Source organism: Pelophylax lessonae (assembly GCF_965119305.1).
Source record: "Pelophylax lessonae genome assembly, chromosome: 5".
Taxonomy (NCBI): Eukaryota; Metazoa; Chordata; class Amphibia; order Anura; family Ranidae; genus Pelophylax; species Pelophylax lessonae.
In genome coordinates, this window is record NC_138772.1 from 192,169,230 (window position 1) to 192,191,270 (window position 22,041).

At 44.3% G+C, this 22,041-nt stretch overlaps 1 protein-coding gene across 2 annotated transcripts in view; it reads right to left on the reverse strand.

The window, feature by feature from the left end:
• NT5C3A (5'-nucleotidase, cytosolic IIIA) overlaps window positions 1-22,041 on the reverse strand; it is a 104,846-nt gene that overhangs the window by 35,244 nt on the left and 47,561 nt on the right. Inside the window, exon 1 of one of the 2 annotated variants that reach the window (XM_082258169.1) lies at window positions 5,543-5,602. The exons of the other annotated variant lie outside the window; for it this stretch is intronic. The gene's annotated coding sequence lies outside the window, so the exon portion shown is untranslated. Of the gene's footprint in view, window positions 1-5,542; window positions 5,603-22,041 lie in introns of those variants that run through there. 2 annotated transcript variants of the gene reach the window in all.

The window sequence follows — 22,041 nt, forward strand, 5'->3', positions numbered from 1 at the left end:
AAATGACAAAATCTTCACCTCCCCCACTGTGTGTGTGCAAGTTAGTTTTTAGCTTTTACTTACAGTATAATTATGGTTGTTTTTAGCATGCAAGCTTCCTCTGCAGAAATGTGGACGCACAGAAGGTCTGTAAAAAATAACTTTTATTGCATGTGTTGTTCCTCCTCAAACAGCAGAAATCACCTCCAGGCTCAAAGTGAACCTTGCAAAAAATAGCAAGGTCAAATTATCTAAGAAGTCCCGGTGACAGGCCCAATGGGGACAGGGGTTTTTGGAGGGGAATGCAGGGTAGCCTCATGTCTACTGACTATAGGCCCTGGCATTTGAGGGAGCTATGAGCATTCAAGAAGATGTCCTGTTATATAATGCTATTTACCAGTCAAGGAGGCTGCCATGATGGTCTCTGCCAACTTAAAACTCAGTGAGAAGATGGATGTGAAAATAAAGCAGGTTAATGAGATTTGGACAGCCCTGGATCTTCTTGAATATTGGTGCCGGACATTCCTGGGGGGTGGACTCCCTGACTAATCAATACTTGGTAAGGTGCTAGCTGTTTATTAGCTTACTGTTAATTAGATCACGGTTAGCTGTTTGTTAGATGTACTGATGATATTACTGTTAAGGCCTCATGCACACTGGACTTTATAAAAATGGAAGTGACTTTAGCTGTAGAATGGCACATTAAAAACGCGAGTTTGACATGCTTTGCAGCGTATTTGAGCAAAACTTTACTCCCACAATAGTGCAAGGCTCAAAAATGCTCAAACTCTGAATGGCCATGTTTTTCAGAGTTAAAAGGATTTTTACAGCTGAAAAACTCCACAAGTTTTGGGTTTTTTTTCAACCAGAAAACGCCCCTGCCAAAAAATGCTGATAAAAGCCTATTTGTGCATGGACACATAGAATAACTTGCTGGGTAGGTTACTGATGGCAGAAAAAAAAGCCTGAAGCCAAAAACGACAGCTGTACAAATGTCCAGTGTGCATGAGGCCTTAGAGTTTGCACTATTTAGGATAATGTGATCAAGCCATTATCGGATTTTGTTTTGTATAAATTCTGTGTGAATAGAGGTTAAATTACAAATTGCACCTTAGCTAGTGTTATCTAGAGCTTGGGTGCAATTCTCAGCTATAATACCTGGTTCCAGAGTGGAGGAAGCTGTATCTTGGCGGAGGCACCCAAGCTGGGTGCCAGGCGATCCGTCACAGTCCCCATGGGTAGATTTTTATTTAATTATTTAATTTAGCTTTTAAATTTGTGATTACCTAATTTGGGGCTCCCAGATAACAGAACCCATTCATGCAAGGTCTAGTTAAACCTCAATGTTACCTCTAAATGTGATGCTTAACTTCACTAAATTTCTACCAACTCAAAGCTTAACAAGAAATTTGGCAGCAGTACCTTTTATAAGAATTAGTAGTAAGCCAATGTTATGAGTTAACAATACCTGCTATTCCTGCTCCCCCACTATACGTCAATAATGGGTAAAGAGACTTACCAAAATTGTAAAAAGGTTTGGAAAAGGGGGTTCCAGAGCTCATATTTAGGAGCTAGAAGCTGACACTGTATGGCATCTGCTAGGGCTCGCTCACACGCAAACTATCGCCTCATAATGGTGCTACGTAAAGAGAACTTTCTGAAATGTCATTCTAAAGTTTCAATAAAGTTAAAAAATAAATAAAGCACACAGTGCGCCAAGATTAGTGCATTGGTACTGTTCCTCACTGTGCACAACAGCAGTCATTTGTTCACTGCAGTTGTCTGATGTAAATAAGCCCTTATGGTGAAACGTTGTTTTAAATTTGTTGAAAAAAGGATCACTAGCCAAAGCATTATATTTTGGATACAGGAGTTCCATTTTAAGCTTTGTAAATAGTGAAGGCACACCACAAATTAAGTCCAAAGAGGTGCCTGACATCTCCTGGGCTTCTCTCCATTACTTCCAAAAAATGTTTTATTTGGGTTTCAAAGAATAACAAAACAGTATCACAATCAATCTGTAAGCCCCCGTTCACATGCAAGCGATCCGACTTCGGGTGGCGACCTCCGAGGTCGCGGTGCGAGCAGCGCGCCGCGACCTGGGAGCGGCCGCCACGGACTTCATAACATTGAAGTCTATGGCGGTCGCCTCCTGGTCGCCCCAAAGAAGCTCCGGACCCTTTTTCTAAGTCGGAGCGACTTGTGTCGCTCCTATTAGAACGGGTCCGCAGCTTCCCTATGGGAGGCGACCTACGGCGACCTGTGAGGCGACCAGGTCGCCTCACAGGTCGCCTTAGTGTGAACGGGGCTTAAGTTGTAAAACAGACAGAGAGACCGGTAAGGGAACTTTCCCTTCAACTCAATGGGAAAAGATGCACATAGCTTAAAGTGTAAAAGGAACAATAATGCACAATCGTATGACAATATAACATTTGGCAGTTTCCCCATCATCTGCCTCATGGACACAGTGAAGCAATAGGTCTAAGTCCTGGTTCATATTACCGCGACTTGTCAGGCGACTGGTCAGCATGACAAGTCACGGTCCATTCTGTGCTAAGGGAACCGTTCTAATAGGAGCGACTCAAGTCGCTCCGACTTAAAAAATAGTTCCTGTACTACTTCGGGGCGACATCGGAGCGACTTGCATTGACTTCCATTATGTGAAGTCCGTCGCGTGCACGCAACTTCACAGGTCGCCCCCGAAGTCGGATCACCATAGTGTGAACCGACACTTAGACCGGCATAGCACTCTGATGTACTGTAGGCAGGTGAGTGGATTAGCACAATTTAGTAAGGATGATGTGCATACATAGATGCATGTAAACTGCGTCTGAGCGAACAGCCCTATGACCTAAGGTCAGGGAACAAGGGTGGGTATATAAAGATCTGTGATGCGTTGCTGTCTAAATGTGTAGGGTGTTTTAGAAATGGACAGTGGAGAAGAGATCTGAATCTGTATTGGGGAAGTTGAAAGCCAAGGTCGTCCGTCAGTAACCTGGCTTGGCAAAATGGCAAAGACAATTTTGGCGGCAAGTTGGCTATAAAAAAAAAAAAAACAAAAAAAAAAAAAACAGTCTTTTTGTACCTATGATAAAGATTTTGACGTTTGATAAGAGCCTATGGCTAATCATTTTTTAGCTCTAATGACTAGTCATTTCTGACCACTCTTTAAATCTTTAGGCCCCATTCACACTAGTGCGACTTGTCCCGCGATTTTGGACCGCAAAATCGCATGACAAGTAGTTTTCCATTATTTTCAATGAGCCCCATTCATATCAGGGCGTTTTGAAGTTGCACCGACTTCAAAGTAGTTCCTGCACTACTTTGCCATGATTGTAATGCGTTTTGAGGCATATAGCCTTGCCATTGCTTTCAAAATCGCGGCAAAATCGTGGTAAAATTGCATCGCATAAGTGTGAAAGGGGTCTTAGTCGTAGTGTAGGCAAAAAAAAAAAAAAAAAAAACACAAAATAACCAAAATTATCTTTAATAAATCTTGGAAAAAATAACTATTTTAGAACTACTATGGAGATCAAGGTTATCTCATATGGGAAGACTAAATTGTCATGTCTGACTCAGCAACCTGGCTCAACAGTCAGTCCCCATTCACACTAGCACGACTTGTCAGCAAGTCCCGTCACCCCTGTCTGAACGGGGTCTTAGAGCCGGTTCACACTGGGGCGACTTGTCAGGCGACCTGGTCGCCTGACAAGTCGCCGTGGGTCGCCTGCCATAGATTAGCACAGGACCTGTTCTAATAGGAGCGACACAAGTCGCTCCGACTTAGAAAAAGGGTCCTGTACTACTTTGGGGCGACCTGGAGCGACCTGCATTGACTTCAATGATATGAAGTCCGAGCATGTCCCTCCGAGGTCGTGGTGCGCGCTGTGCACCGCGACTTCACAGGTCGCCCCGGCAAGTCGGGTCGCCCCTATGTAAACCGGCTCTAAGCCCCGGTTCACACTTATGCGATGCGGGAAGGCTGCTAATCCGCAGCCTGTTCCCGCATCGCACACGCACCCCCGGCAGTTCACACTGCCATATGCGATACACTGGGGGTGTCAATGTAATCTTAACGACACCCCCAGTTTGATCGCATATCGCAGTGCGATCTTGCAGTTTGCACAGGATTGGATTGCACAAGTGTGAACCGATGTGCGATCCGATCCTGATGCGGCTGCCAAAAAGGGTCCCTGTGCGTGTTTGCTGCGGGTGCGGTGCGAATCTAGCCATACAAAGTGTATGGCTAAACTCTCACCACACAGCCGATCGCATGTAATGAAGGAGCAGTGCGCTCCGACATTACATGCGAACCCCGCACTCGCACAAATGTGAACCGGGACTTATAGTTACTACTGGTGTTATTCTCCCTACAAACTTGCATAAATAAAAATAAATAAATAAATAACAAAACGATGAATATAAAAAGACACTGCTAACTGCCCAAAAAAAAAAAAATTATATATATATATATATATATATATATATATATATATATATATATATATATATATATACATACATATATACATACATATATATATACACACACACATATATATACATACATACACACACACACACACACATACACGCACATACATACACATATATATATATATATATATATATATATATATATATACATACATACATACACATACATATACACACATATACACACACATCACAATCAAAATGCAAATTGTGATGAATTTATGATTATTTTGTAAGCAGAGTTTTTTCCCTTTCTTTTTTGCAGTAAACTTCATGTCACTTATCTCTTTGCCATACTGTCTGGCTTGTCCATTTAAAGATTTAACAAGGCTTTCCTTTTCCAGAGTTAAGGGATGTCTAAAGATTGAGATGTCTGTGAAATTTGATAACGCAGAAGAAGTTACATCACAAACACCATGACTTTACACTTTAGAAAACATTTTGCCTAGCAACCACTATGCGGTTTTAACAAACATTTTTACAAATAAATATATATCCACTTTTTTAAGCAAACCATGCCTCACATCCCCTAACTCAAGCACCTAAGCACCACAACACACTTAGAAGCATAATTAGCAGCAAATACAGTAACAACAACAAAAGGGTGAATACTATTTTCAGGTTTAGTATAATGCTTGAACAGTTCAAATCATCATATAAAAACTATACACAGTATACAACCCTTGTAACCAACATCCAAAAAACAATTTGTACATTTTAAAGAAGCAAGAGACTTGAATACATAAATACATTAATTTGAATAGATTGAATTATTAATAGTACATGCACTGCAGAAAATACGTCATGTGCGAACACAAACATTTTTGTGCCACATTGGTTCCAATGTAACACGTAGTTCTACAGAAATCTCATGCACAAAGAGGTGCAATCATTATATAATCAGTATTTCAACTTTCATAAACAAGGTCTTTATGGGAACAGTCTAGATTGCATTGTAAAATACAGCCAGCCTGTTAGTTTGTGTTACTAGTACAGCACAACCACCATTGTTATTGATGTGTATGGGGGAGCAGCTTGCTTGTTTATACGGGTAGAGGGACCTTACCACGGGACTTGCTGTAGCAGCTGATCAGAGAAAAGAAAATTCTGTTTGTCTGCAAGGAACTTATATAGCTTAAGGTGTAGATGAGGGCGTCTCCATAAATAGAGCAGCTAATCCACCCCTGCAGGCTGCAGCCCTGTGACGTACGTAGGCATAACTGGGCTCTGTGCCAGGCCTGGAATCCTCAAAGAGGTCAAAGGTTACAATCTCTGGTACTGAGAAGCAGGTTGTGTTTGTGTGTTTGATCAGGCAGAAACATTGAAACTGTTGTGTAAGATCATGTAATCAGCTGTGAGGTTTCATTCTGCTATAATCGCTTTCGTTTCGGTGTCATTTCAGTGCCAACCAGACGTTTCTATTTGTACAAGAATAAAACAGAAGACATGCAGTAACGATCCGAGTAAACGAAAGTAAAATTGTGAATTCCAGTGGAAAAATCGAAAAACAAAAACGTTCCATTTATGGTTTCGCAAATAGCAGGGCTGCGTGCCACTCCTAAATATCAGCATGAAAAATGTTAACACTATCAAACCCAAAAACACAATTTTACTACATTGCTGCTTTCCAATTCTTAGATGTGATGGCTGCATTAGTTTTCCTTTTTAGGCTTTTTTCCCCCCTTATTTTCACCTGGTGATGACCAGCCAGTAGGTCTGTTGCTTTTCACTTTCCTTTAAGCATACATGGAGACAGGCTGGAAAAGCGCTGTTCTGGGAAGATGCACCCGTGTGTCCTCCCGCTTTTGGCGCTCTTGTGCAGCCTCTGTGACATGCTGCGGCACGATCTGTGATAGCTGAGTCCCTTGTAGTACATCACCAATTGGGTACAGGGGCACTGTTAGCCCCTTATTATGTGATCGCAGTGTCCAACCATAGTAGATCACAAATGGAAAAAAAGGCACGTTTGTTGCACCCGCTCTCCTTCCCACACACAGAGTGCATGTGATGAGAAGGAAAGCCAATCTGTCCCTGCCAGTAAAGAGCAGTGAGTTTACAGTGATTTACAGTCTTTTCAGTGCTTCCCATAGAGAGATATTTACAGAGCTTGACTGCATTCCACACCTATGTAATCACACACCAGTGCACCATCGACATCTGTCAGTGTACCCAGTGCACCATCGACATCTGTCAGCATACCCAATGCACCACCGACATCTGTCAGCGTACCCAGTGCACCACCGACATCGGTCAGGGTACCCAGTGCACCACCGACATCGGTCAGCGTACCCAGTGCACCACCGACATCGGTCAGGGTACCCAGTGCACCACCGACATCGGTCAGGGTACCCAGTGCACCACCGACATCGGTCAGGGTACCCAGTGCACCACCGACATCGGTCAGTGTACCCATTGCACCACCAACATCTGTCAGCGTACCCAGTGCACCACCGACATCTGTCAGGGTACCCATTGCACCACCGACATCTGTCAGCGTACCCAGTGCACCACCGACATCGGTCAGGGTACCCAGTGCACCACCGACATCTGTCAGCGTACCCAGTGCACCACCGACATCTGTCAGGGTACCCATTGCACCACCGACATCTGTCAGCGTACCCAGTGCACCACTGACATCTGTCAGCCTCCCCAGTGCACAGTCACATCTGTCAGCGTACCCAGTGCACCACCGACATCTGTCAGCATACCCAGTGCACAATCACATCTGTCAGCATACCCAGTGCACCACCGACATCTGTCAGCCTCCCCAGTGCACAATCACATCTGTCAGTGTACCCAGTGCACAATCACATCTGTCAGTGTCCCAGTGCACAATCACATCTGTCAGCGTACCCAGTGCACCACCGACATCTGTCAGCCTCCCCAGTGCACAATTACATCTGTCAGTGTACCCAGTGCATCATTAACATTTGCCATTCTGTCCCCAGGGCACCATCAACATCTGCCATAGTGCCAACAATGCACAATCAACATCTGTCAGCCTCCTGTACTTCCTGGCCAGTGACCATAGCATTGTGCAATGGGTGCAGCCACATGCCAGTAGGTTAGGCCTGCTTGGCTTTTAGGAACAGGGACTGCTGTAAGTGAAGCTACGCTATATTCACTGACCACCAGTACAGAGGCGACCATTACAGTACATTGTGTTCTATAGAGTGTGGGTGATTGTTTTGATACACAGGTTGGAATGTTGGGTACACAACCAGTCAAAGCATTGCAAAAATCTTATACATGTGGTATTGTCATACTCGGGAGTAGCAGAGGTAGCCAGGAAATGTGATGTGTAGCCAGGAAATCAGATGATTCATTTATGCCCCTAGAATGCCTAAAGATGCTCTTTGGATGCTGGCCCCCTCTATGTGGCTAGGGTATGAAAAAGTCTCACGTGTGTTATCCCCATACTTGGGAGTAGTAGCAGAATGTGTTGTGAGGTGTAATTGTAAGAATTTCTATGCAGTGTGTGAGAAATAACTTGTTAAAATGACATTTTCTAAAAAATAAATTATTTATTTTCAGCACTTTCCAAAGAATTGTGGGGAAAAAAAATTACATCAAAAAAACTCACCATGACTCTCACTAAATACCTTGGATTATTTGTTATTTATACTTTCTTGGCATTTTAGGGCCTCAAACAAATGAGATAGACAATAAGGATTGATCAATTTTCAAATAAATATACCATTGTAGACACAAACTAAGAAATAAACACTGATTTGTATTATTTCTACCAAAGAAATGTAGCAGAATGCATTTTTGCATATATTTATGAAGAAAAGCTATTTATTTGCAAACTGTTATAACAAAAACAAGAAAAACTTTTTTTTTTTTATTTAATTTTCTGAATTTTTTTGTTTACATAGCAAATAATTATTAAAAACCCAGTGGTGATTAAATACTACCAAAAAAAAGCTTGATCGGTCTCAAAAAAGATAAAAATGTGATTTGGGTACAGTTTTCCATGGCTAAGTAATTGTCATTCCAATTATGATAGCATTGAAATCTGAAAACTAGCCTGGGCAGCAAGTGTTCAGTTTTAGGCTCCATGTACACGGGACGTCGTAAATGGCCGTTTAGGAGCAGTTGGGCGTTTTTTTTAGAAGCCCCTGAACCCATCTACATTTTATCTTATCTGTCCATGTACACAGGGTTGTTTACAGTCATTTGCAGGCAGTTGAGTTCAGGGACGTTTTTTGGAACGCAATTATTTGCGTTCGAACGCGTGTTTCCCGGCGTTTGAAACGCAGAAACGCGGCCGAACATGACCAAACGTGACCGAACGTGATGAACATACGTTCAGCCACGTTATACGTTTTTTTTTCTTCCATTCAAAATCAATGGTTCCCTATGGAAGCCTACTGATTTGAATGGAAGTCGCACCGCAAGTCGGATCAGGATGATCCGACTTGCGCTGTGAGAATCTTAAGGGGGAACTCCACACCAAAAATGGGAAAAAAACGGCGTGGGGGTTCCCCCCAGGTTCCACACCAGGCCCTGTGACATAAGGGGATGGGGCCTCCCGGTGACGTCACTGGGAGGCCACGCCCACAATGGCTATATAACAAGCTGCAGAGACCGGAGACCGGCATAATCACCGGAGACATCGTCGGAGGAGGACCAGAGGAAGAAGAAGACCAGAGGAGGCAAAAGAGCAGAAGATTGGACAGCAGAAGAGCGGACAGCAAAAGAGCAGAAGACCGGAGAGGGAGAAGACCAGAGCAGGAGAAGACCAGATGAAGATTTTTAATAAACTTTCCAAAACGTCTCCTGTCATTATTTACACACACTGCCTTTTATGGGGTGAATGGGTAGGGGTACAGTGTACCCTATACCCATTCACATAGGGAGGGAGTCCGGGATCTGGGGGGCCCCCTTGTTAAAGGGGGCTTCCAGATTCCGATGAGCCCCCTGCCCGCAGACCCCCACAACCACCGGCCAGGGTTGTGGGGATGAGGCCCTTGTCCTCATCAACATGGGGGCAAGGTGCTTTGAGGTGGGGGGTGCAGAGCTTCCCCTGCCCCAAAGCACCAACACCCCCCCATGTTGAGGGCATGTGGCCTGGTATGGTCCAGGGGAGGTGGGGCCGCTCGCTCGTCCCCTCCCCCTTCCTGCCCTATCAGGCTGCATGCTCGGATAAGGGTCCGGTATGGATTTTGGGGGGACACCACGCCGTTTTTTCCCATTTTTGGCGTGGAGTTCCCCCTTAAGATTCTCACAGCGCAAGTCACGCCGAAAGTCGGATCATCCTGATCCGACTTGCGGTGCGACTTCCATTCAAATCAATAGGCTCCCATAGGGAACCATTGATTTTGAATGGAGGCAGAAAAAACGCTGCTAAAAGCAACGTGGCCAAACGTGCAATAACGCAAATGGAAAAAGCTACCGAAAGCACGTTTAACAGCTGCTTTTTCCCGGCGGCAGCACGTTTTTTCTAACGTCACGTGTACATGGAGCCTTAAGGTGGTTAGCAGACCAAGCTGTTCAGACAAAGTAACAGAAGGTTGACACAAACAATTTACCACTGACAGGGGTGCTTACAATGGTAAAACCTTTATACCAAAAGGAAAAAAAGGGGTTGTTGTAAGGTTTCCATTTCATTACAAGTGCCGCATTGTACATTTTATGGATTAGGAAACTGCAATACATTACATTTTTGTTTTTGGGTAAAATACCGCTTTAAAGCAGCCCTCTCCTTTACCAATGTCACTGTAAAATATGAGATTAATAATAACTTGCCTTCAGTGAACAAAAACTTACAGTAAGTCTTTCCTGAAAGACTAGTTATTCCCCACTGATTGACACATCATGTTATTGTCATGTGGCCTCTTACACAACATTGAGACGGTAAAGCCAGGCTGTCAATCACAGCATAGACATTGAAGTCATCCCAGCCCTTCTGTGACAGATACAGTATAGGGTTGATGTACTAAAACTGGAGACAGCAAAATCTGGTGCAGCTGTGCATTGTTCAATTAGGCTTTGAAAAAAAAAAAAAACTTGGAAGCTGATTGGTTTCTATGCAGAGCTGCACCAGATTTTGCACTCTCCAGTTTTAGTAAATCAACCCCTGTGTCACTCTTCTTTGTAGCCAAACAGATCGGCTACATATGGAAAGGAGGGTTTGTAGTTTACAATTTGTCTACCAGTAAGAGACGGTTCACACTAAGGCGACATGACTCCTTACTACTTCGGGGGCGACTTGTGCATTACCATGCACCACGACTTCGGAGCGACTTGCAGGGACTTCACATAATAGAAGTCTATGCAAGTCGCTCCGAGGTCGCCCCGAAATAGTACAGGACCCTTTTTCTAAGTCGGAGCGACTTGTATCGCTCCTATTAGAACGGGTCCTGTAGCGGTCAATGGACCGATAGGGAGCGCAACTTGTCAGGCTGACAAGTCGCGCTAGTGTGGACCGGGTCTAACAGTTCTGTTTAGTCAGCTTAGGCTGCTCTTTTTGGGGAAGGGAGTGTGCTGGAAACAGCTGGTGTGGATTATAAATGTATCACTGCGTTTACATAGTGATCCATAGTCAAAACTCCTAAAAATCAGGCATCTGACCAGAGGCATAACTAGAACCTTCAGGGCCCTGGTGCAAGAAACCATGAAGGGCCCCCCAGACCCCTGGCCTGGGCCCTTCCCTTCAAGCCTGGGGCTCTTCCCACTAATCCTGGGGCCCTTTACTCTTGTTGCGGGGCCCTTTATTATGGTCACGCAGTGGGACCCTTTCACAAGTTCTGCAGTGGGCCCCCTTCCTGCCATCTTGGGGCCTCCTCACGGTGGTTGAATGCCAGGGCCCGATTGCAAGTGTGACCTTTGCGATCCTGGAAGTTCCCCCACTGGAGTCATTCGTTTTTATTTTTTGGTATTTTAATTGTATTATTTTTTTATCATTTTATTTTATTTTTTTACAACGTCACTGACCATGACTCTGTCCATTCAGAAAAGGAAGGAGCTGGTAAAGAACATATTCACCAACCCCTCTCTATTCTGTTCTCTGTTTTCTATTGTAACAAATCCCATGCAGCAGCCGGCAGAAGAGGGAAGGGAGCACAGTGGGGGTGGGGGACCAGGGGAGCACACAGGGACCCAGACACAGCAGAACACACGTGAACTGGATAGGAGGAGTGGTGGGGGCAGCATACAGAAGAACCAATCTCCTCCATTTTCCTCCTGCAGCTACAGGAGGGAAAAAGGAGGACAGTGATTTCTCGACATGCTGCCTCCACTGCCCCTCCTATCCAGGTGTACAGGGGAGCCCCACAGGCACCCTTGAGCATGGGGTCCGGTTGCAATTGCAACCCCTGCAACCCCTGTAGTTACGCCCCTGCATCTGGCATTCTCAGGTTGAGCTGAATGACAAACTAACCTGTTGATTGTGTCTGCATTTATGTATTGATTTATAGCCATACAATTTGCTGTTTGGCTATTTGTCTTAATGAGTAGATGTACCTAGTAAAGTGACCACTATGTGTATATGACAAAACACACAAGGATGACATGTAGTAAAAACTGTACTAGGGTTACAGAACAGTAACTGTAATGATTTCAAACGGCCCCCTTCTAACCTAATGTCAGTTCGTTCCAAAGTATAATTCACACGGAGTGTGACATCCTTCAGAGGTTATCACTTTGGCTGTACATATCATTTCTATTTTTATCCAAGCCAAAACATTTCAGCAGGAGTTTTTGGTAAACAAGGATAATTACTTTAACAGAGACTTTTTGGTGTAGTACTGTAAACCTATGCATATATACAGTATTATGGATTTTATTATTTTAATCCTAGACGTATTTTTGTGAGCTACTTGAATTTTGTTGATATAGTTCAGCCTTTCCCTAACAGAGATCCTTAAGGCTACATTCACACCTGAGCGTAGCGTTTTTGCGCGTTTTTTTTACCGCGATTTTACAGGCGATTTTTGTGCACACATTTTTAGATTAAATAGAGACCAATGGAAAACGCCTGTAATCTGCCCAAAAAGAAGCTCATGTGCTTTTATGAGCGTTGGGCGTTTTGCTCACAGCGTCAAAAATGCTCAGATGTGAACAGGGGCCATTGAAATGTATAGGATTTGTCTTGTTGGGCGTTTTGAGAGCTGATCCTAGAGCAGAAAAACTCCCCAAAAATGCCCCAAAACGCCTACATGTGAACGGAGCCTAAGAGGTTGCTCCAGTTTCCATGAGCAAGGGGTAATCTCTGCCTCTCAGATAGGTAACCATTGACACAAATCATCTTTTTAGCTCTTTTGAAGCACAAAGAAAAGGGCAACATTGAGGACCATAGACACAGTGGTCAGCCAAGGAAACCTAATGCAGTAGATGGAAGACCCATTATGCTTTCTTCCCTTTGGCATCATAAGATGTCCAGCAGTGACATCAGCACAGACTGGTGAAAACCAGTGTTACCCAGGTACACCCATCTACTGTCCGGAAAAATGTGTCCAGAATTGGTAATCATGGAAGAATTGTGGCCAAAAAGCCCCCCGGGATATGCTTAGTGCATTTTTCATGTTAGATGTTTACAACTACTTTAAGCTGACCATAAATGGATCAAAATTCGACTGCGGCCAATGGGCTGCAGCCACTGATCAGTGTATTCTGACAGCGGAGAGTCTCATTGTCAAAAAATCTCTCAATGAGGAGGATTTCTTTATCCATTCCACTTGTGTGGATGGAGGAATACATTTTATTGTTCAGCCCGCTGGCTGAATTAAAAAAAAAAACAAAAAAAAAAAAACGGGATCCATATATGGCCAGCTTTACACTGGGGGTGGGGGGGATGTTTTAAAGGACAACTACAAAAAAAAAAAAGGAAACTAGTCCTTTAAAGCAGTATTAACCGCTTGCCGACCGCCGCACGACGATTTACGTCGGCAGTCAGCCCCTCACAGGCAAAGCGACATAGGGCTACGTCGCTAGCCTGTGAGGGTCTAGGGAGCGAGCGTGCGCCGCCGGAGGCGCGGTCACGGACCCCCCCGCGCGTGTGCCCAGCGGACCCGATGTCCGCCGGGCACTCGCGATCTTCCGTTACACCGGAAGAAAGGGAGGCGGCTAATGTAAACAAAGCCGCCTGTCATTCTTCCCTGTGTAAGAATGGAGATGAAACGGTTCTGCTATGTAGGACCGTTGATCTCTGTTCTTACACTAGTAGCCACAGCCAATCACAGTTAGAAACACGCCCCTAGGGACACACTTAACCCCTCCCTCTCCAATAAATTTAACTCCTTCACTGCCAGTGTCATTTTTACAGTAACAGTGCATATGTATAGCACTGATTACTGCAGTCATGTCACTGGTAACCCCAAAAGTGTAAAGAATGTCAGTCAAGGGTCCGATCTGTCCGCCGCAATGTTGCAGCCCCGCAAAAAAAAAAAAATCGCAGATCGCCGCCATTACTCGTTAAAAAAAAAAAAAAAACAACACAAATGACAAAAATATTTCCCTTAGTTAGTAAACGCAATAACTTTTGCGCAAACCAATCAAAATACGCTTTTTGCGATTTTTTTTTTTACCAAACATAGGTAGCATAAAACAAATTGGCCTAAAATGTTAAAAAATTTTGATTTTTACATTTTTTTGGGGGGCATTTCATATAAAAAAAAAATGTGAAAAATATTGTTATTTTTGCAAAATTGACACTCTTTTTTTGTTTATAGCGCATGATCAAAAAATTGCACAGGTGATCAAATACCACCAAAAGAAAGCTCTGTTTGTGGGAAAAAAAGGACGTCAAATTCGTTTATGTACAGCGTCGCACGACTGCGCAATTGTCCGTTGAAGTCACGCAGTGCCGAATCGCAAAATAGGCCCTGGTCAGGAAGGGGGTAAAATCTTCCGGGGCTTAAGTGGATAAACCCCAAAAAAGATACATTTATTAAATTGCAGCCTACCAATTCTTAGATGTGATGGCTACATTTGTTATCTTTTGTAGGCTTTCTATCTCAGAGCTCAAGCTCTATAGCGGAATGTATCAGTTTACATGTATGAGACAAACCTCTTAACACTGGCAGAGGTGCTTAAAATCATCAGCTTTTAATTTATTCATGCAAAACCTGTATTACAAAAAAGGAAAGAAATTGTTTTCTATACCTGATTATAAAGTGAGAGCTGGAATCTGGCTTCAATTTGATAGTGTAATTAAATTTGCTAATACATTTAACACTACCCCCCCCCCCCCCCCAGACTGACAATTCTGCTATCTGTTGTACCTCCTGTTCTCATTCCTCCAGAGTTGTGTCTCACTAATACAGGAGGTATGTTACTCTCCGGATCACCAAGTGAAAACAGAGGGAAAAAAATGAGGAAAAAGGAAACTGATGCAGCCACCACATCTAAGAATTGGTAAGCTGCAATAAAATACATTTTTGGTTTTGGATTTAATACCACTTTAAACACAGTTTGTTTACACGCAAAACACACGCACCAGCTTGAATACAGTTCAGGTGAGAAAATGCCGCATAGTAACTGCATTGGCATGCAGGATGAAGGAATAAACATAGATGGGCATCATAACAAGGCATCAAAGTAACGAGCAACAATGTTGTAAATAGAGATTTATAACAACGTCAGCACCAGTTATAAACCAAATAACCCACTTCAGCTCCGGAAGATTTACCCCCCTTCATGACCAGGCCATTTTTTGCGAAACGGCACTGCGTTAATTTAACTGACAATTGCGTGGTCATACGACACTGTACCCAAATACAATTTATGACCTTGTTTTTCAACAAATAGAGCTGTCTTTTGGTGGCATCTGATCACCTCTGCGGTTTTTATTTTTTGCGCTTTATACAAAAAAGACTGACAATTTTGAAACAACTAATATTTTGTACTTTCTGCTATAAAACAATCCCAATAAAAAAAAAAAAAAAATCTAATTTTTTCATCAATTTAGGCCAATATGTGTTCTGCTACTTATTTTTGGTTAAAAAAAAAAATCCCAATACGTGTATATTGATTGGTTTGCACAAAAGTTTATAGCGGCTACAATCCATGGTATACTTTTTTTTTTTTACTAGCAATGGGGGCGATCAGCGACCTATAGCGGGACTGCGATATTGTGGCGGACAAATCAGACACCTAACTGACACTTTTTTGGGAACAGTGACACCAATACAGTAATCAATGCTAAAAAAATGTGCACTGTTACTGCATTAATGACACTGGCAGGGAAGGGGTTAACATCAGGGGCGATCAAAGGGTTAAACGTGTTCCCTGGGAGCGATTGCTAACTGTGGGGGATGTGCTTTGACTGGGGGAATGTAAAGAGCAGTGTTACAGCTTAGCAGCAAGACAGGATCAGCACATTCCCCTCTCACAGAACGGCAGTCTGCCTTGTTTACATAGGTAGACTGTCATTCTGCCCTTCTCCTGAACGATCGGCGATGTCTGCCGGACCCGCTGATTGGCTCCCGCTGTGTCCAATCACAGCAGGAGCAGGTCTTTCATGTAGGGTTTTTCCCGTACGAAAATCATACGAAAAATGGTACACATTAAATAAAAACCGTTCGTTCTGTTCACGTACGAGAAAAATGTTGGAGTTTGTCCCTTTGGAAATTTTAGTTTTCAAAGTCTGAATCAGATGTCGAAAGCTGTGTACACACACTATACGAAAATCGAAAGATCGTGCTTTGCATTGAATTTTTCTTCCAATTTTATCATAGTGTATACTCCCCTTAAAGCGGAGTTCCACCCTGGTAATACTTTTTTTTTATAAATATACCCCCGGGACAGTCAGGGCTAGTACATTCCACAATGGCTAGCCTCTGATCTGTCCCGGGTTGCACTTACCTTTTAGGACAAATACTTACCTTGAAAAAGTATTGTCCAGCGCTGCCATCTCAGGTGTGGGCAGCTTGAAGCCAGCGCGATCCTCTTCTGCGTCCTCTTCCGTCTTCTTCGGTCCCACGATGCACTGCACGGGCCCCGCCGTCACTTCCGGTGGGGCAGCGTCATCCCTCCACAGCGTCTGGGCATGCCCAGAAGCTGTTTAGAAGGGAATGACGCGCGCGCACCTGAACTGACGTCGGGGCCGGTGCAGGCGCAATGATTCCTGGGAGCGATGACGTTCAGCTCCCAGGAATCATTGCAAAGCCAGGAAGTGACGACGGGCCGTGGCCGCCGAGGGGAGGAAGAAGTAAGTAAGGTAAGTATATTTTCTTCTCTATGAGGTAAGTAAAAAAAAAAAAAAAATGCGATTATCCATTTGTTTTTCAGGTGACCCGGAGCAAGAAGATGGAGGTAAGTATCATTTTAGGGTGGAACTCCACTTTAAAGTGATATCAAAGTCTTTTTTTTTTTTTTTTGTTTAAAAATAACAAACATGTTCTACTTATTTTTATTACTTATATTATGTTATATTTACCTGCTCTGTGTAGTGGTTTTGCACAAAGAAAAAAACCTTCTGTCTTTAGAACCGCACTAAAGCTCTAAAATTGATCTTAATTCATAAGTTTAGCTTAGCAGAAGTATATTTGACAGTGTAGTCTGTAATTAGAGCGATTGTTGGTGATTATGGGAACTTTTTATAGATTCAGTTTAAACTAATGTTTACCAGTCTGTATAGAGAGCACATAAAGGAAAAATGTTAAAAGGATACATGTCTACAAGTTTTAACACAGAGCTAAATGTGTCTGATGTATAGTCTGGTAACAGGTGCTGGATGCCTGTTACTTTTCAAAGTCAAGTGGCTGGAGGATGTCACAGTAGACACTCTGGTAGACTATACATAGCATTGAAACTGTTTACATGTTTATGGAAAATATAGGATGACTACTCATGTAACCTAAAGCATGCAAGTTAAAACTAAAGGAGATTCCAGAATGGTTAATAATATTACGCACTTGTTTACAATGTGCCAGCTTCAAAACATTTAGCTATACCTTCGAGTTTCTCTTATTTCTGCAATAGGATGAAATTGCTGATCCTTTGTTTCAATACAAACATACAATATCTATTAGGCCTCATGCACACTGGACGTGATAAAAAAGCCAGTAGCGTTTGCTAAAGAAAAGCTGAAAAACGCTACTGCAAAAAAAAAAAAAGTTAAAAACTCACTCTACAGCTGCAGCTTTCTACAGCTATGTTATACTTCCACAAAAGCTTATGGCTCAAAAATGCTGATAAACGATAAATAGCCGCGTTTTACAGCTTTTATCAGAGTTAGAGCGTTTTTACAGCTGGAAAAACTCCTCTCAAAACCCTCTAGTTCTGAGGGGTTTTTCCAGCCAGAAAACTCCCCTGCAAAAACTGATGGATAACAGCCTATGAGTGCATGGACACATCAGATAACAGAGTTTAATGGCTGCAGAAAAAAGGATTTTTTAATTACCGTAAAATTCTCTGATGTTCAATGACGGACACAGCTCCTAATCTTCATAACCATTGGGACATCCCAAAGCAGTGTACATTTCCAAGGCCAAACTATAGCCAACCAGGTTAACAGGAGCTCAACCAAAACAACTGAAACCCACCGGAAAAAAAATAATAATACACCCTTAAAGAGGACCAGGTCCTCTAAACAGCAGCCTGCAAAACCTTGCGGCCAAAAGAAGCATCCGCAGATGCCAACACTCCACTTTATAGAACTTTGTGAAAGTGTGCACCGACGACTAGGTGGCCGCCTTACAAACCTGCGTCACTGACGCCAGATGACGGAAGGCCCAGGAGGCACTAAAAACCCGAGTAGAGTGCGCCCTGACAGGTAAAGGAGGAACCTGACCCTTGATGGAATAGGCCTGAATCACCCTCTGTCTGATCCATCTGAAAATGGTCGCAGAAAAAAAGGACAACCCTTTCCGAGGCTCATACGTGAGCACAAATAGTAAGTCTGATTTCCTAAAAGACTCCATAGCTGGTAGGTACACCCTAATCGCCCGGACCACATCCAAGGCATGCAAAGCAAATTCCTTTGGATGTTTCGGCCTGGGGCACAGGGAAGGCAACACAATGTCTTCATTCAAATGAAAATCAGAGACAACCTTTGGAAGGAACGACGGACAGGGGCGAAGAACCACCTTATCTCTGTAAACCCCCAAGTAAGATCGACAAGATAACGCCGCCAATTCCAACACCCTGCGCGCAGAGGTGATAGCCACCAAAAAGGCCACCTTCTGGAACAGCTTAAACAGGGGAATCCCCTGAAGATTCTCAAAAGGAGGCTTTTGAAGGACTGAGGGCACCAAATTGAAGTCCCAAGGCAGCAACGGAGACCATACTGTAGGAGCCAAGTGCTGAACTCCCTGAAGAAAAGTACGCACCAGGGAGTGTATGGCCAAGGACCATTGAAAGAAGACTGCCAAGGCAGACACCTGGTCCTTGATGGTACTCAAGGCCAGACTCTGCTTAACCCCCCGTTGAAGGAAGTTCAAGATCCGGGCCACTGAAAAAGAGTGAGGATGAACTCCAAGAGACTCACACCACGAGATGTACATTTTCCACATATGATGGTAGATCTTCCTTGAAGTACATTTCCTAGCTTTTAACAGCATTGAAATCACCGATTTAGACAAACCTATCTTTTAGCACCTGGATTTCAACAGCCAAGCCGTCAAAGCCAGTGACAGCAGGATGGAAGATGGGTACTTGGGACAGCAGATCCTCCCTAAGAGGAAGCTTCCAAGGAACGTCGGCCACCAGCCGCACCAGATCGGCGTACCAAGCCCGGCAAGGCCAGTCGAGGGCCACTAAGATGACCGGAATCCCTTCTGCCTCGATTCTACATAGAGGTCTTGGCACAAGCTTGAGAGGGGGGGAAGCTGTAAGTCAGACAATACTGACCCCACGGGGCGACCAGCGCGTCTTTGTCCAACAAAAGGATCCCGTGACCGTGCCACAAACCTCTGCACCTTTCTGTTGAGCCAAGACCCTAACAGATCCACCTCGGGGATGCCCCACCGGAGACACAACTGATGAAACACCTCCGGATGAAGAGACTACTCCCCTTTGTCCAATGCCTGCCAACTGAGGTGATCTGCCTGCCAGTTTTCCACCCCTGGAATGTGTATGGTGAAGAGGACTGGAACAAAAACGTTTTGCCCACCTAGAATGCCGGCTACCTCCAGAGCCGCCAGGACACTTCTTGTGCCCCCCTGGTGATTGACATAAGCCACAGCCATGGCATTGTCCGACTGAATGCGCACTGGACATCCCTGAAGATGATCTGTTCCAGGCAGAGTCTGATTGCTTGGAATTCCAGTACATTGATTGGTAGTCTGTACTCTTCCAGTCCAGACCCCCTGAGCAGAATTTTTGCAGAGGATGCCTCCCCACCCGGACCGGCTGGCATCCGTGATGACCACTTTCCAATACAAGGGGAGGATTTGCCCAGCTGAAGCGCCAGAGAACGAAGCCACCATACCAGGGACTCTTGAGTTCCCTGGCTCCGCCGGATCGCATTGTCCAGAGACTGCGGATTCTTGTCCCATTTGACTAGAATCTCCCTTTGCAGGGATCTCGTATGGAACTGTGCAAACGGAACCACCTCAAAAAGGTAGACACCATCAGGCCCAGCACCCGCATGCAAGTCCGGAGGGATAACTATCTGATGGACAGCAGGAGACGAATTGCAGCCTGCAGTTTCTGGAATTTGTCTAGAGGAAGGAGCACTCTGGCTAAGACCGAGTCCAGGGTCAGACCCAGGGAGTCCAGCTTTATGGATGGAACCAGAGCAGAATTCTGAGAATTCAAAATCCAGCCAAACTCCCTCAGTGTTCGTATGGTGATCTCCAAGTTTTCCACCACAGCAGTAGGAGACTCCGCTCGCAGAATGAGGTCGTCCAAGTAGCCCAGTACCGCGATCCCCCACTGGCGTAACAATGCTAGCACTAGGAACGGAGGAGAGACCAAAAAAGTAATGCCACAAACTGATAATGCTCCTTGCCCACGGCAAAGAGGAGGAAGCACTGGTGACCGGTGTAACGTTAAAAAACCATACCCCGTGGAGAAACCATACTGTCGTCACTTCCGGTATGAAACAGCTGAGCAGCGCAGCAGTGCGCATGCTCAGAGCCCCGGATACGTGATTAAAGAAGAAAGAATTTGAGAAGTGCGCATGCTCGGTGGGCATGAAATTATCACGGCACTGTCTCTAATGTTATACTTGCGGCGGGTACATTAAAACACTTCGGGTGCAACATAAATCATGTCCTCTGCTATCGCTGTAACATCCCTCATCTCCGGTAATAAATATAAAAGCGGCGGCGGGTGTATTAGATGTAAATGTGACGGCGATCGCGGCTCCGTGATCCGCTTTTATATTTATTACCGGAGATGAGGGATGTTACAGCGATAGGAGAGGACATGATTTCTGTTGCACCCGAAGTGTTTTAATGTACCCGCCGCAAGTTTAACTACCGTGAGAAATCCATACCCTCCGTAGCGGAACCGGAAGTGACGAGGGTATGGTTTTCTCACGGGTATGGATTTTTCACGGAACACCGGCACATATTGGAATGTGAAGGTAAGCGTCCTTGATGTTGATAGAGGCAACAAAATCCCCCTAATGCACGGATGCCACCACCGTGCGAATGGACTTCATTCTGAACTTCTGCACCCATACAAAGCAGTTCAGCCCCTTGAGGTCCAGAAGTGGAGGCACCTTGCCTTCCTGTAAAACAGGTTTCAGTAAAACCCCTGAAAATGTTTTGATGTCGGAACTGGGAAAATCAACCCTTGAATTAACAGGTCTTGCACCTCCCCAAAAAGACCCTGTAAGCAGTCCGGGGACAGGTGCAAGTTGGAAGGAAATAACCTTTCTGGAGGGTAGGAATGAAACTCGATCTTGTAGCCAGACTGTATCAATCCACTTATCTTGTACCAGGGAAGTCCATGGGTCCGTGCTGAAGGAGCCTTCTTCGCGGATCTGGAAAAGCCCACTCTCGACTTGCCAGATCAAGTTCGCTTGGATCCACCAGAGGCGGCCCTGAAAGGGTTTGTTCCCTTGCAAGTCGCCCCTGAGGGACGAAAAAACTTCTTATGATCCAAGAAAGATGGCCCACATCTACGACGAGGGCCCTTGCCCTTATTAGCCTGCGAAAGAAAGACACCCTCCCCCCCCCCCTCCCGTGAGACCTTTAACCACTTAAGCCCCGGAAGATTTTACCCCCATTCCGACCAGGGGGTATTTTGCGATTCGGCACTGCGTGACTTTAACGGAGAATTGCGCGGTCGTGCGACGCTGTACCTAAACGAATTTGGCGTCCTTTTTTTCCCACAAACAGAGCTTTCTTTTGGCGGTATTTGATCACCTGTGCGATTTTTTGATCACACGCTATAAACAAAAAAAGAGCGTCCATTTTGCAAAAATAGCAATATTTTTCCCTTTTTTTTATATGAAATTCCCCCAAAAAAAAATGTAAAAATCAAAATTTTTTAAAATTTTCGGCCAATTTGTTTTATGCTACCTATGTTTGGTAAAAAAAATCGCAAAAAGCGTATTTTGATTGGTTTGCGCAAAAGTTATTGCGTTTACTAACTAAGGGAAAGATTTTTGTCATTTTTGTTGTTTTTTTTTTTAACGCGTAATGGCGGCGATCTGCGACTTTTTTT